Source organism: Protopterus annectens, chromosome 2.part1 (assembly GCF_019279795.1).
Source record: "Protopterus annectens isolate FY-2018-M chromosome 2.part1, PAN1.0, whole genome shotgun sequence".
In the NCBI taxonomy this organism is placed as follows: Eukaryota; Metazoa; Chordata; order Ceratodontiformes; family Protopteridae; genus Protopterus; species Protopterus annectens.
This window is the reverse complement of record NC_056729.1, coordinates 153,998,879-154,013,945: the sequence shown is the minus strand read 5'-3', so window position 1 is coordinate 154,013,945 and position 15,067 is coordinate 153,998,879.

Genomic DNA, 15,067 nt, shown 5'->3' with positions numbered 1-15,067 from the left:
ATGAACTCAAAAATCACACAGCTTTAGACCCTGTTCTTCAGAAGCTAAAACATTTTATCAGTCAAGGATGGCCAGTGCGACAAACCAGTCTACCACTAGACATACAGAAATATTTTCCTTACTAAGACAAGCTCATGATGGAAGATGGAATAATCATGAAAGGTCCTAAAGTGGTTATTCCTTCAGCATTACAACAGGAATATATCCAGATTTTGCATCGTGGTCACCCGGGTACTGATTCTACCAAAAGAAGGGCAAAAGGCATAGTATTTTGGCCTTCTATGTCAATAGATAAAGAAAAGGAAACTCTAGCATGTTCTATTTGCAATAGTTCTAAATCTCACCAATAAGAAGAACCACTTCAGCTAAATCAGATTCCTGAATTACCATGGTCGATGGTTGCTACTGATATTTTCAAATGGAATGGTCAACATTAGTTAGTGTTAGTAGACTTTTATTTGAATTGGTTTGAAATTGAACTTCCTAACTTAATATCCAGCACTGTCATCACAAAATTGAAGAGACATATTTCTGTTCATAGTAGTCCGCACAAAGTCATATCTGACAATGGTAAACAGTTTGCAAGTCAGCAGTTCGAGAAATTTGCTGAGTCTTGGGACTTTGTCCATGTTAATAGTAGTCCTTAGTATCCACAGTCCAATGGATTAGCAGAGCATGCAATTCAAAGTGGAAAATGTTTGTTAGGGAATGCCAAGAGAGATGGTACTGATGTTTTTCTTAACCTACTCAATCTCAGAAACATTCCTTGAGATAACTTGCTTGGTTCACCTGCTCAGCGATTAATGTCTATACAGACAAGAGCAACCTTGCCAATCAGTAGACAACTATTGATTCCAAATGCTAAGAACAACAGAGTGGTCAAGACTCAACTTTTGAAAAAACATCAGTCACCAAAGTTGTCCTATGATAAATCTAGCAAACCTGCTAGACCACTAAGACAAGGAGAGATCGTAAGAATGCAAACATCTAAAGGATATGACCGAGTGGGAATTATCAAAAATATTTGTGATGAACTGAGATCTTATATTGTACAATCAAAAGGAAGGGATTTTAGAAGAAAGCAAAGAGATATACTTCCAGTTTCTGAATGAGTGACGCAGCAGATTGCCAGTGCCAGAGACTCTATTTCTCAGAGTGACCCTACACTTGTTCAGATTTCAGAGAACAGTGTATTTACCTCAAATCCTGATGCAATCCCCAAAGTTCCTATTGAGAAAAATTTCCCAGAGACTGTCCCTGTTGCAAAGCCCAGTCAAAGTTTTTATATAAAAGCAGACCAACAATCAAAACGACCATCATGTAGAAAAAATGCCACGTAGACTGGAATCCCCAAATAAATCCAAAATTTTATTTCACAAAACACAGTAAGCACTTTTGTTTGTTAGATATCACCAAACTTCTTCAGACAAAGTAACAGAGCAAATGCAGTAATATTTATACTGAACACACACTACCTAACAATCAATTAACACCAATTAATAATGAACACTAAAACCTATATGCATTAATAAATATTCAACTTACAGATTAGTACATACATAAATACACATTTTTAAAATTACAATTCCCAGCATATCAAATACAAAAACTATAAATATAAAAAACACAATAATATTTTAAATTCTAATAAAATGAAGAAATCCATACTATCTAGAATAAATATTATGATGCTTATACCAAATACCAATAACAGAAAAAAATTCATCCATCAAACACTCTTAATTTTAATTTACTGAAAATAGACACAACATTATTTAAACCTGGTGGCAGGTAAGCATTAAGAAATACCTGCTACCAGGTTTCTTTCTCCTCGAGGAACAGTTTCCAGGGACCCCCTCTCTCCCCACATTTCACCTGCTGTAACACTACAAATTTAAAGGAGTGGTCAGGGAAAGCCTGCATATGCCTAAATAAAGCATTTTTTTCATCACCTTGATGTATATCATACCCATGCTCGTAAATTCGATCTACCAAATTACGTTGTGTCTTGCCTATATAAAAGGCAGAACACCTGGTACAGACAGCAGCATACACTACAGCATGGGTATAACAACTAAATTTTCCTATTATATAAATCCTCATCATTTAAAATAAGACTAGATGTTGATAAAATATGCTTACATTGGTGGCACATACCACAAGGTGCCATCCTAACTTCTCAACCAATGTTTGTTTCTTGCTCCCACAGGCCTTTAACATTCCTGCCTTTCCTAAACACAAATTTAGGGTACCGACTGAAAGTCTCAGCCATTGATGGTTCACTCAAAAGACTGTGCCAATTCTTATTAACAATATCCTGCACAACATGACTTTCATTAGAAAAGGTAGATACAAAAGGGCACAAGGGCATATCCCAGGGACAGGACCCATTATCATCCATTATATTTCTATGGCATACAGAAGTATTATTACCCCTTGAAAGGTTATTAAGAAATGAAGGCCCATTTTTAAAAATAATATAATTAGAGGGTAACGCCCCATTACTATTCAAAATTGGCATGTAAAACCCATTCAGACTTTTTTATCGCTTTCTGCTTAATATTAAATACCAAACTATAGGGATATCCCCTATCCAAAAACATTTGACACATATCACACTCCTGTAAAAAATCCCCATAGTTCAAAACCATATAGGCTGCTCTTACTAATTGGCCCTTCACTGTACCCTGTTTAACATGCATAGTATGACTGCTTGCAAAATGTAAGATGCTATTAGAAAAGGTAGGCTTCCTAAAGATTGTGGCTTTCATCTCCCTATTCTCCAATCTATGTATCATAACATCTAAATAGGGTATTTTATCCATATTAACTGTATATTTAAACTTAAGAAAGGTAGTTATGTTATTAATATAATCAATAAACTGTACAATACTCTCAGATGAGCCCCTCCAAGCTATAAACAAGTCATCTAAATAGTGTAAATATAAGGAAACATAGGCAAAAATGGGGAAGTAAACAAGTAACTTCTTTCCCACCACGCCATCACAATGTTCGCAAATAATGGACTACATGCTGAACCCATAGCAACACCAAGCTATTGTTTAAAATAACATCCTTCATAATAGATATAATTATTTTTCAACACCATGTCTATCAATTGCATATAAACATTTATAATATCTTGTTCCAAACCTAACTCCTCAAATAAAAAATCTGAGAACCAGGTGTGATGGATCCACACAGTCTACCTGTTTTTTGTTATGCCTCGAGCCAAGTACCACTGTGTATGTTTGATTATTGCTTGAGTTGGCATGCTGTTACAATACTATATGCTGCTAATATTGTAACAATATTATATGTTGAAGAGCAGGCCTTGCTCACTGATTACTGGTATAACTGAACTTTTGTTGACCCGTAAGTTGTTTATCAGCTTAAAAGATGTTTACCAGAATATGGGGATTTCAAGGAGGAACTATATCACGACTTTTGTGGGCTAACTGTTCTTCAGAAAAGGGAAGTAAGGCATAAGACCAGACATTATGAGACTTGTTTACAACTTAGGAAATGATCTGTAATTTTCTAAAATATTCCATCAACTCATGATGAGCTTGTGATCAATATGTCATTAGTTGAACCTATTGACCTTGTTGTTTGTTCAAGACTATAAAAAGCTCAAAGGCAAAAATGGAAATCATCATCATCCCAATTTGATCACAGCATCAGCCTGAACTGAGCATAGAACCATTTTGCCAGTGTCGGCCCTGCCTTGACTGAACAGATAGCTGCACTGAATAGGAGTGAAGTCTCCCTATCAGTGGCAAAGATGATTTTGTTTATGCATATGCTTGTAAGTACATGATTTATTAGTTTTTTTGTTTATTTGGTAAATATGTGTTTATTGAATTGTTAAGTTTGAGCCTTGGTGTCTTGTGTAATTTCTAATTCTGTATTAACCTCAGACTTTAAAGTAACAGACTAGTTCACCAGGTAATTCCTGTCTCATGCGGGATACAGCTATATAAGTCCTTAACATCTATAGTTTAAAAAATGTAAACTTTCCCCTGAGGAAACTAACTCATTACACTTTTCCAGAAAATTCCAGGAGTCATGACAGATGTGAGGGATACACAGAGCCTTATCCTTAAGTTGGTTATCCAAAAACTTAGCAATATAGCTAGTTTTGGACCATCCTGAGTCCACAATGGGACGTAATGGTGGATTGGATAGGTCCTTGTGGCTCTTATGCAGCCCAAAATTACCAGTGTTTTAGGGGAATCTATAGACATGTAATTATATTCTTCAATATTAATTTGATCTTGTGTTAACATATTAAATAAATCACAGTCTATTTTTCGATAAACAATATTAACTTCATTGAGGGAGGCTTCACAATAGGTATCACTGTACAACAAATTAAACATACTTTCTATATACACATCCTTCTGCATTACCACTAACACCCCCCCCTTTATCCAGCTGCATAATTCTAAGATCCTTTCTATCCCTCAGTTCTGCTAATAATTTAACTTCAGTATCAGTTAGGTTACATACACCAATATCTTTACCCAAGTAGTGACGAAAATCCATTTCACATACTTTCTCAAAACATTTTAAAATATTATGCAAGTCCGGATTATAAATACTAGGCATCCTAGTTGAACAATTATTAGTATTAAAAACATCAATATCATTCAACTTCCATTTTTTTCTTTTTTTGCTTTGCTTGTGTGTGCCTTTGGAGGATTCCTATGTATATATTTTAAATTCAGATTACAAATATAAAGTTTAAAATCACATATTAACTCAGCCAAACCACTTTGTCTGCTAGGCACAAAATTGTGCCCTTTACTCAACAAATCAGCATGTAGAACAGAAAAGAATACATTAGTATAATTATAAATTTTAAACTCATTTGTTGAATTCACAACAATAGAAGGTGGATTAGAAACAGTCACTTCTACTACCTCCTCGAGTTGGGGTAAGGACACAAGGACCAATCCAATCCACCATTATGTCCCATTATGGACTCAGGATGGTAGAAAACTAGCTATATTGCTAAGTTTTTGGATAACCAACTTAAGGATAAGGTTCTGTGTAACCCTCACATCTGTCGTAACTCCTGGCATTTTCTGGAAAAGTGTAATGAGTTAGTTTCCTCAGGGGAAAGTTTAATTTTTTTTAACTATATATATTAAGGACTTATATAGATGTATCCCGCATGAGACAGGAATTACCTGGTTCTCAGACTTTTTATTTGAGGAGTTAGGTTTGGAACAAGATATTACAAATGTTTATACACAATTGATGGACATGGTGTTGAAAAATAATTATATCTATTATGAAGGACATTATTTTAAACTTGGTGTTGCTATGGATTCAGCATGTGGCCCATTATTTGTGATCATTGTGATGGCGTGGTAGGAAAGAAGTTACTTGTTTACTTCCCCATTTTTTGCCTATGTTTCCTTATATTTATGCTATTTGGATGACTTGTTTATAGCTTGGAAGGGCTCATCTGAGAGTATTGTACAGTTTATTGATTATATTAATAACAGTACTACCTTTCTGAAGTTTACATATACAGCTAATATGGATAAAATACCCTATTTAGATGTTATGATACATAGATTGGAGAATGGTCAGTTAAAAGCTAAAATCTTTAGGAAGCCTACCTTTTCTAATAGCATCTTACATTTTACAAGCAGTCATCCTATGCATGTTAAACGGGGTATAGTGAAGGGCCAATTAGTAAGAGTGGCCCGTATGGTTTCAAACTATGGGGATTTTTTACAGGTGTGTGATATTATGTGTCAAATGTTTTTGGATAGGGGATATCCCTATAGTTTGGTATTCAATATTAAGCAGGAAGTGATAAAAAGTCTGAATTTGTTTTACATGCCAATTTTGAATAGTAATGGGGAGTTACCCTCTAATTATATTATTTTTAGAAATGGGCCTTTAATTCTTAATAACCTTTCAGGGGGTAATAATACTTCTGCATCCCACAGGAATATAATAGATGATAATGAGGCCTGTCCCTGGGATATGCCCTTTACCCTTTTGTATCTACCATTTCTAATGAAAGTCATGTTGTGCAGGATATTGTTAATAAGAATTGGTACATTCTTTTGAGTGAACCATCAATGGCTGAGACTTTTGGTAGGTACCCTAAATTTGTGTTTAGGAAAGGCAGGAATATTAAAAGCCTGTTGGAGCAAGAAACAAACATTGGTGGAGAAGGTAGGATGGCACCTTGTGGTATGTGCCACCAATGTAAGCATATTTTATCAACATCTAGTCTTATTTTAAATGATGAGGATTTATATAAAAGGAAAATGTAGTTGTTATACCCATGCTGTAGTGTATGCTGCTGTCTGTACCAGGTGTTCTTCCTTTTATATAGGCAAGACACAACGTAATTTGGTGCAGCGAATTTATGAGCATGGGTATGATATACGTCAAGGTGATGAAAAAAATGCTTTATATAGGCATATACAGGCTTTCCCTGACCACTCCTTTAAATTTGTAGTGTTACAGCAGGTGAAATGTGGGGATAGAGGAGGTCCCTGGAAAGTGTTCCTCAAGGAGAAAGAAACCTGATGGCAGGTATTTCTTAATGCTTACCTGACACCAGGTTTAAATGATGTTGTGTCTATTTCCAGTAAATTAAAATTATGCGTTTTTGACAGATGATTTTTCTTCTGTTATTGGTATTTGGTATAAGCATCATAATATTTATTCTAGATAGTATGGATTTCTTCATTTTATCAGAATTTAAAATATTAGTGTGTTTTTTATATTTATAGTTTTTGGATTTGATATGTTGGGAACTGGAATTAAAAAAATGTGCATTTATGTATGTACTGATTTGTAAATTGAATATTTATTAATGCATATGGATTTTAGTGTTCATTATTAATTGGTGTTAATTGATTGTTAGGTAGGGTGTGTTCAGTATAAATATGACTGCATTTGCTCTGTTACTTTGTCTGAAGAAGTTTGGTGATATCTACCAAACGAAAGCGCTTACTGTATTTTTTGAAATAAAATCTTGGATTTATTTGGGGATTCCGGTCTACGTGGCATTGTTTCTACGTGCTGAAAGTTTGTATATAACCAGATCCGGTAGAATTTCCAGACCCATTCCAAGATACACAGTGACTTGGGTTCTGATTTATTGCTAATAATGAAGTGATATCTATCGTGTAGATTGTGTTGTTCTCCTATTGCATGTCAATCAAATCAAAGAGGGAGGATATAGACCATCATTTGTTTTGTTCCTAGTCAGCCACTGTATCCAGATAGCACATGCATATAAGTACTCAGCACATGCAAGAACAGTGCTATTCTGTACATTCAGCCAGAGTGAATACATGCATGAATGGAGATGCACATGCAAGTGTGTTTAAAGTAATGAGTGAATTAGTTGGCCTAAATACAAGTTCTAATTACAGTTCCTGACAATGTTTTTCTACAATAAATATCTTGAACCCATGCACAAATCCTTGTCTCTATGTCTATTGAGCATTGCTAGCACTACATGTTATATATTTCCCTACATGTTTGCTACTATTTGTGATCACTGCACTGAAAATGGAATGTGTCATGATCCTCCATTTTTCCTTGTCCCTAAGGAGGAAGTCCAACATGTAACTCTAACTACAGTGACACTGCCAGATAGGATAGTTGTATTATTTCTCTTTCCTGAATTCCAGTTAAGTAGCAAAGGAATGGAAGTACATATCTGATGTTATGCTTGCCTTTAAAACAAGTAAAGAACACAGTGCAGATAAAATAATATTGTTAAAGATATTTCTCACCTTCTACAAAGGATACTTTCAGGAGCACCATTATACCTAGATATTGCTATTTCTCCTGTGCTGAAATGTACTGTGTACTAGCCTGCCAGGGGTGGGGAAGGCAGGGTGCTTTGCTGATGCCATTAGCTGGCTACCATCACTGCCATAACTGGTGGGACAAATCATAGGAGCTGCACTGTCAGTATCAGTCACATGCTGTGTCAGTTGTGTACCAGACTGATGCATGATCAAGTCATGCAGAATGCAATAGGCCATGAACATTCTTGATACAGTAGTCCACTCACTCTGTAGGGTCCCCCAACTCATTCAGGTACTGAAACCAGGCTTTGAGCAAGACAAACATTCACTCAGTCACTCTGTGTGTGTGGGACTGGATGATGTTAAAGTGCTCCTCTGCAGCTCCCTGTGAGTTACAGACTGATGTCATTAGCCGAGGTTTGCGTGGGTAGCCTACATTACCTGGAAAACATAACAAGGAAGGGACACATAAGGAAATGGTTGTTAGTCATTATTTATTTATTTATTTGTTTGTTTATTTTACATTTGTTGACCAGGATAGTCTGACTGGATACATGTCCATTTTCAGGGAGTCCCAGGGAGAAAAGCTCCACTCATACTTTAAAAATTGTAACACAAAGTTATTAAAAACAATAAACATATTAGAGACAATATACATAGAGAAAATCATAGTTCCAGATACAGAGAGTAATTTCTTAAGTATTACACAAATCTAGAGTGCTTCCATTTTTCAAACTAGAAAAACAATATAGCGATGGTAAAAGACCTATTTATGATTTGATTATATTGAAGGCGTTAGGATTAGCACAGTGGCAAAGCCATCTCATTTTTAGATACTGTTTTATGAATTTCTTGAATTGGGCTAGAAAAGACATGGAAGTGATTTCAGAAGGAAGTGAGTTCCAGACTTTGCCAACAGAGTTAGCACAGAGTGAATCTCCTGCTGAGTTGTTGGTACTGACTGTCTGAACTAGGATTGTGTTGGATGAGCGAAGCACTTTGAGGTTGCTGTAAGGGGTGATAATGTTTGTCAGTACAGGAGTGTTTTCACGTTGATACAAAATTTTATGGGCTACTGTTAACTGATTGAACTGAATTTGGTTAGGTAGTTCAAGCCAATCTAGAGTCTGTAAGTTCAGACAGTGGTGTGTTCGATATGTGGATCCAGTGGCAAATCTAGTGATATAAAAGCAGGTAGAGAGTTTATTTAGTTCAGACTTACTCAGGTTTGTGAAGAGGGGGGAATGCATAAAGGAGGGTGGAAAGTAGACGTGTATGGGCAATAACTGTCCTAGCTGTTGGAGTTAGAAAAGGTTTGATTTTCTATAGAGAGCCAAGTTTTTTGTTAACTTTTTTAATGGTTTGATTTACATGCATATCAAACTTGAGGTAATTGTCACAAATTACCCCTAAGAGTTTGGTACAGGTATCTGGGACTATGACAGTGCCATTGTTAGACTTTATAGTCAATGTAGAGGAGGGGCTTTATGAGTGGGGGGGAAACAGGAGTTTTGTTTTGTTGGGGTTTAGCAGGAGACATCTATTGCATAGCCAGTTTTCGACTGTGTTAAAGACATTTTGGGAAAGAGTCTGCAGACTTAAGTGGGAGTTGGCAGAGCAAATCAAAGTAGAGTCATCTGCATATTGTATGCAGGTGGTTGTTGAAATGGCCTTATGGAGGTAATTAATATAGAAAATAATAGGAGTCCCAGTATTGAACCCTGAGGGACCCCAAGGGTTATGGGAAGGAGTGTTGATAGTTTATTCTGCCACAGGACTGCCTGTTGTCTGCCACTCAGGTAAGATTTGAACCATTGGGTAGATTGGACCTTGAGGGGGTAGTTTCAAGTGTGTGTATGAGGAATTGGTGATTGACCATGTCGAAGGCTTTGGAAAGATCAAGAAAGAAGGCAGAAGTGAGCTTATTGCTGTTGCGGTTTTGATTAATAAAATTGCAGAAGGAGAGAAGAGCTGTGGTTGTACTGTGGAATGGTCTGAAGCCATGTTCTGAGTTGGCCAGAAGATTGGTCTGAATAAGATGGTTCAGGAGTTGTTTACGGATGCACTTTTCCATAATTTTAGCCAGGGGTGATAATTTAGTTATGGACCTGTAATTTGATAATTCGGTGGAACTACCCCCTTTGTGGAGTGGAATGACATGGGATGTCTTCCAAATGGAGGGGATGGTGGCTTCTGATATGGTTCTATTGATTAGTATAGAGACTGGGTAGGCTATGGCATCAGCCGCTTTTTGTAGATACTCAGCCGGGATATTATCCGCAGTAATTCTGGTTGGTTTTAGTTTCTTAAGTAGAGTATGGATAAGGGTTGTAGGGACTGGTTGAAAGTTAAATGGGGGTAGTGACTTAGTTACAGTGGCTTTTGGATGTGTACTACTGGTATTTAGTTGAGATGCCGTGGTGATACAGCGGTAGTGTTGTTACCTCAAAGCAAGAGGTTCTCCCATTCGATTCTTGGCTTGGCTTGGGAGTGCCTTCTGTGCAGAGTCTGCATGTCCTCCCCGCTGTTGGGTAGCATTCAATAGACATGCATGCGTAAATGGGCATGCCTTCATTGAAGGTTGGGCGTCGAGCTGGCACCTCGGCATGTCATAAAAAAATCTACTGCCAGTCATTATCAGACCGGAGTTCCACTGTGGCAACCCCTTACCGGGAAAAAGCCGAAAGACAAACAACTACTAGTATTTAGTTGGTTTGCTAGAGATTGAATTGTTTCAGCAAAGAAGCTATTGAAGGTATTAGCAATGTCCTCTGCGGATTTTAGGTTAGTAGTTGTGGGGGATGGAGTAGCGGACTGTCCAGGGTGAATAAGTCTATTAGTGCCTGACCAAAATTTCTGTGTATTGTTTCAATGTTTCTGCTGTAAATGGTAGTATCGATTTCATTGTATAGATAGAGAAATAGGTTTGGAGAACAAAATGATATAGTCTGCACTTACCAACTAGGTGACCATGAGGAATCGTACCATGCAGGAAGTAGTGGTATAGTGAATTTGTGTGTCTGTGGCAATCATGGGTACTGCCAGGAAGCTAGGCCGATACATTGGTAATGTATCCACATGTATCACACACTACTTGGTATTTGATTGAAGGTTAACCAATCCTGTTGCAGTAACTCTCGCCGCACAGTTCATATGGGGCACTTATAGTCATATGGGTGCAGTCTCTTGTGTCAAGTGCCTCAGAAAAGCATACCATTCACTAGAAGTCATGCATCTTACCGGCTCAGTTCTGTGATGGTACTGACAAATAGATATACTCATCCACATGGACCAAGAGTACATTGAGAAACTACAATGGTATACTTGAGACAAGCCTGTGGCATAACCAGCTTCTCTTTATTCTGTCTCTTAAAGATCTCAACAAGCTGCACAATGCCAGGGCACTTCTATGGTCTAGGCTTGTAAAGGTGCTAGGGCCAATAGCCTAGTATGCACCTGTGAACCTAAGTATTGTAAAGGCTGTACCTACTTTGGCTGCAGGAATAGGAAGGCCATGCATTCCATCAGTTCCAGTTTGTGGGCTGCCAAGTTTATCAAAGCCCTTATAATATCCCTGCCCACTCTGAATCTGTCAAGCAAGTCTTGGCCTGCAAAGTTGAAGTAAGTTATCCTCTACCTATATCTGCTCCTCTGAGGCCACTGAGTACAACTCAAGGTTCCTGGCTGCAGTGTAGCAGAGAAAACCAGCTCAAAGTAAAATACAGTAAGGCTAGCAGCAAATCAGAGCATCTTCTGACTGGAAAAGGCATGGATTCAGTTTTTATAAGCAAGTGTGGACTTGTTTATCAAAAAGCAACTCTGAATCATAAAACACAGGAAGAAGTCCTCACTTACATAGTTAGGTCACATCCTTTGCAAACATTTCTCATTTGCTTTTCCTTATCTACTCAGTTGCCTATGGATTTCTTTACAAATTTGTACAAGTGAAGATAATGTCTCTGAATTGCACCTTGCATGTGCTTGAGTGTAACTAGCTGCATTCCTGTTGTGCAGTTACTCATTAACTATGACTACCTCTCTTAATGCCTCAACTAAGTAGCTATGAAACAAAGTTTGTGTCATGAAAATGTCCTACATTTATAACAAGAATGTTTTTTTTAGCTTTGGAGACAGTTTTACAACAAATGCTAATGTGTAGACACTATTTACAATGTGCTTAGTTAAAATATCTTTTAAATTTTGCCAACATTCTATAGCTATGTCAAGAATCTCAATGGCAACACCCAGATCTGCTCTGAGTTACAGCACAAAGGCATGAAAATTACAGAACCAGCTGATATTGCCAACATCCTGGCAGATAGGTTCAGTGCTAACTTTACCCCCCCACCCCCACCCTGTAAAGGGCCCAGATCCATACAGGAAGAATGCAGAGTCCCTGTAATCACAACTATGCAGGTGAAAGCTGCATTCTCTAAAGTCAAAAACACAGCATCCATGGGACCGGACAACATCCCAGGCTGTGTTTTACACGAACTTCAGAATGAACTGGCTCCCCACTTAAGCACCATGTTAAATAATAGCCTCACATCAGGCTTTGTGCTGACTTAATGGCACACAGCAACAGTTATCCCACTCCACAAAGGGGGAGCCGCCACTGATCCCGGGAACTATAGACCTATTAGCCTGACGAGCCTGGTCTGCAAAGCCATGGAACGTATCATCATGGAATTCATAAACAAAGACATTGGTAACCTCCAAACTCTGGATCCCACCCAGTTCGGGTTTGTGAAAGGCAGATCATGCCTCCTGAACCTGATCGACTTCTTTGAGGCAGTCACCAAAGCTGTAGATGAGGGTAAAGTGGTTCACACAGCCTATCTTGACCTCGCCAAGGCTTTGACACCATCCCCATTCTGGAATTATAGCTAAACTCAATAAACTAGGCATAAATCCCTATGTCACAAGATGGGTTGCCAACTGGCTCACTGACAGAACCCACACTGTAAAAGTTGCAGACTCCAAATCTGACCTCAAACCAGTGACAAGTGGAGTACCACAGGGTTCCGTCCTGGGACCGCTCCTGTTTGGTATCTACTTCTCTGAAGTACAGGCTAACACAGAAGGCCTCTGGCTAATGAAGTTCACAGATGACTGCAAACTAGGAGCCATAGTCAAGTCCCCAAATGATGTGAACATCCTACAGAAGGGCATCTCTGAGACAGATGCCTGGTGTCAGAGCCATGGCCTCAAGCTCAATGCCAAAAAGTGCAGTGTCACCCCGTTTGGTAAAAACTCTGTTCCCATGAACTACCACATAGGCAGCAATCTACTTAACACCGAATGTGTGATGAGACCTTGAGACCCAGGTGGACAGTAGTCTCTCCTTTGATAGTCACATCACCACAGTAGTCAGGAAGTCCTTCTACATTGCACATGTCATCATAAAAGGGTTCTCATCCAGGAAAAAAGAGGTCATCGTTACCCTCTACTCATCACTCATTGGACCCATTATAGAGTACAACGCCCCTTTTGGAATGTACCTCACAAGACATCTGCAGCAGCTGGAAAGGCCACAGAAGTACCTAATAAAGAGGATTACTGGACTCAAACAAATGCCCTACACTGACCACCTCAAAAAACTCCAGCTTTACTCCATAGCATATCACCTACTCAGAGGTGATCTCTGTCTAACATATAAAGCTATGTCAAACCCAGAGCTGTTGGACATGCTACACCTAAAGAAATCCCAATCCCTCTGAGCTACATGCTCTAGGGACCTAAACCTTGTCACCACAATAAACAGGACATGCTGGAGGGATAGATTCCTATCCCAGAGACTTCCCATACTCTGGAACAGGCTACCCATCTATGTCAAGCAAAGTTCTTCATTAGCACTCTTCAATAAAAATCTTGATGAGTGGATGGGAAATAGGAAATACACCCCGGGGATCACTTCTGTGTCTCTGCTCATCAGTGGCACAGGAAAATAACTTTCTTGGGTGGCGTAAGCCAGGGAACCTTGTTGGCTAGGCTTGCATAGGCCCTTGGGCCGATAGCCTAGTACCTACCTATGAAACTATGAACATGTTGTGATGCAATGTTTATTAAAGGCAGAATTTCCCAAGTGGAATTATAGTCTGATCCCCCCAGGAATTCCATGTCACAGAAAGAACTGTTCAATCTGTTTGTAGCATGCGCACTTTGTCATTTATTTTTCTTTATGAAACAAGAAATATTTGTTTTACAAAGTATTTGTCAAATCAGGTGGGAGGGGATATAGACTGATACAGACCATGAATGTTAGCTGTATGACAGGATAAGGTAACAGAAGAAGGACCTTGACTAGGATGGCTTCCATCAGCAGTTGTGAGCCACAGAACGGCATCTTTTTTCAAAGACATTGGCTGATTATGGGGAATGTAATCACCAAATGTAATATTTTAATGCTTTACACAAGGATTCTAATAGTAATGGAAGTTCAGCCATTAAACAGAAAACTTGATCAAGGGAACAGAAGATTCTGTGCCTGTGAAAAAAACAACTCCCAAACACTTTGTGAGTATGGTCCTGTAAAAAAAATAGTGCAGCCAGATAATAATCATTGTTTATCAAAGATATCTTGATTTCTGAAATAACCTGTCTTTCTTGAGCATACTAAGGGCTTGAGTTTCCTAGCATTTATTGCAAAGGCAGCTGACAAAACTCGGCCTGTTGAAGCAGCCAGATGTGTTCCTGAGGAGAGGCAATAACCACACTGAGGTTACACTGATAGATGTAACAATCATAGTGAACTTTACACAACGGCAGGCGTTTAGCAAGGTGAAAGAGCTCAGAAGGACACATTCTTCTAATGGGTGTGCAGTGGTGAAAAACTGTAAAGGTGTAGGGTCTGGTTTGCCTTTGTGTGCTCCAGGACTAGTGATGGTGGTAAACTGTAAAGGGATTAATAGAGTTGGAGTGGTAAGCACAGAAAATAGCTTTAAAGGTAGACATATGGTTGAGGATAGGAAAATGTGTAAAAATCTATAAACAAGACTCTATGAAATTCATTTTGTATAACTTTAGCAATGTCCTTCCATATACAAGCCTTCACTTTGGTGACTGCCATAGCTTTTGTTTTCTTGGGTTGTGGGTAGTTATCAGGAAAAATTGGAGACATCCCCACTAGATACTAGAGTGACAGAAAATTGAACATCAAAATGAATTTCTTCTGAAACAAAACACCAGGCTGATTGAGAAACTGGAAGACCTTGAAAGTAGATCAAAGAGGAATAACATAAGAATATATGGAATTCCTGAGAAAGAAG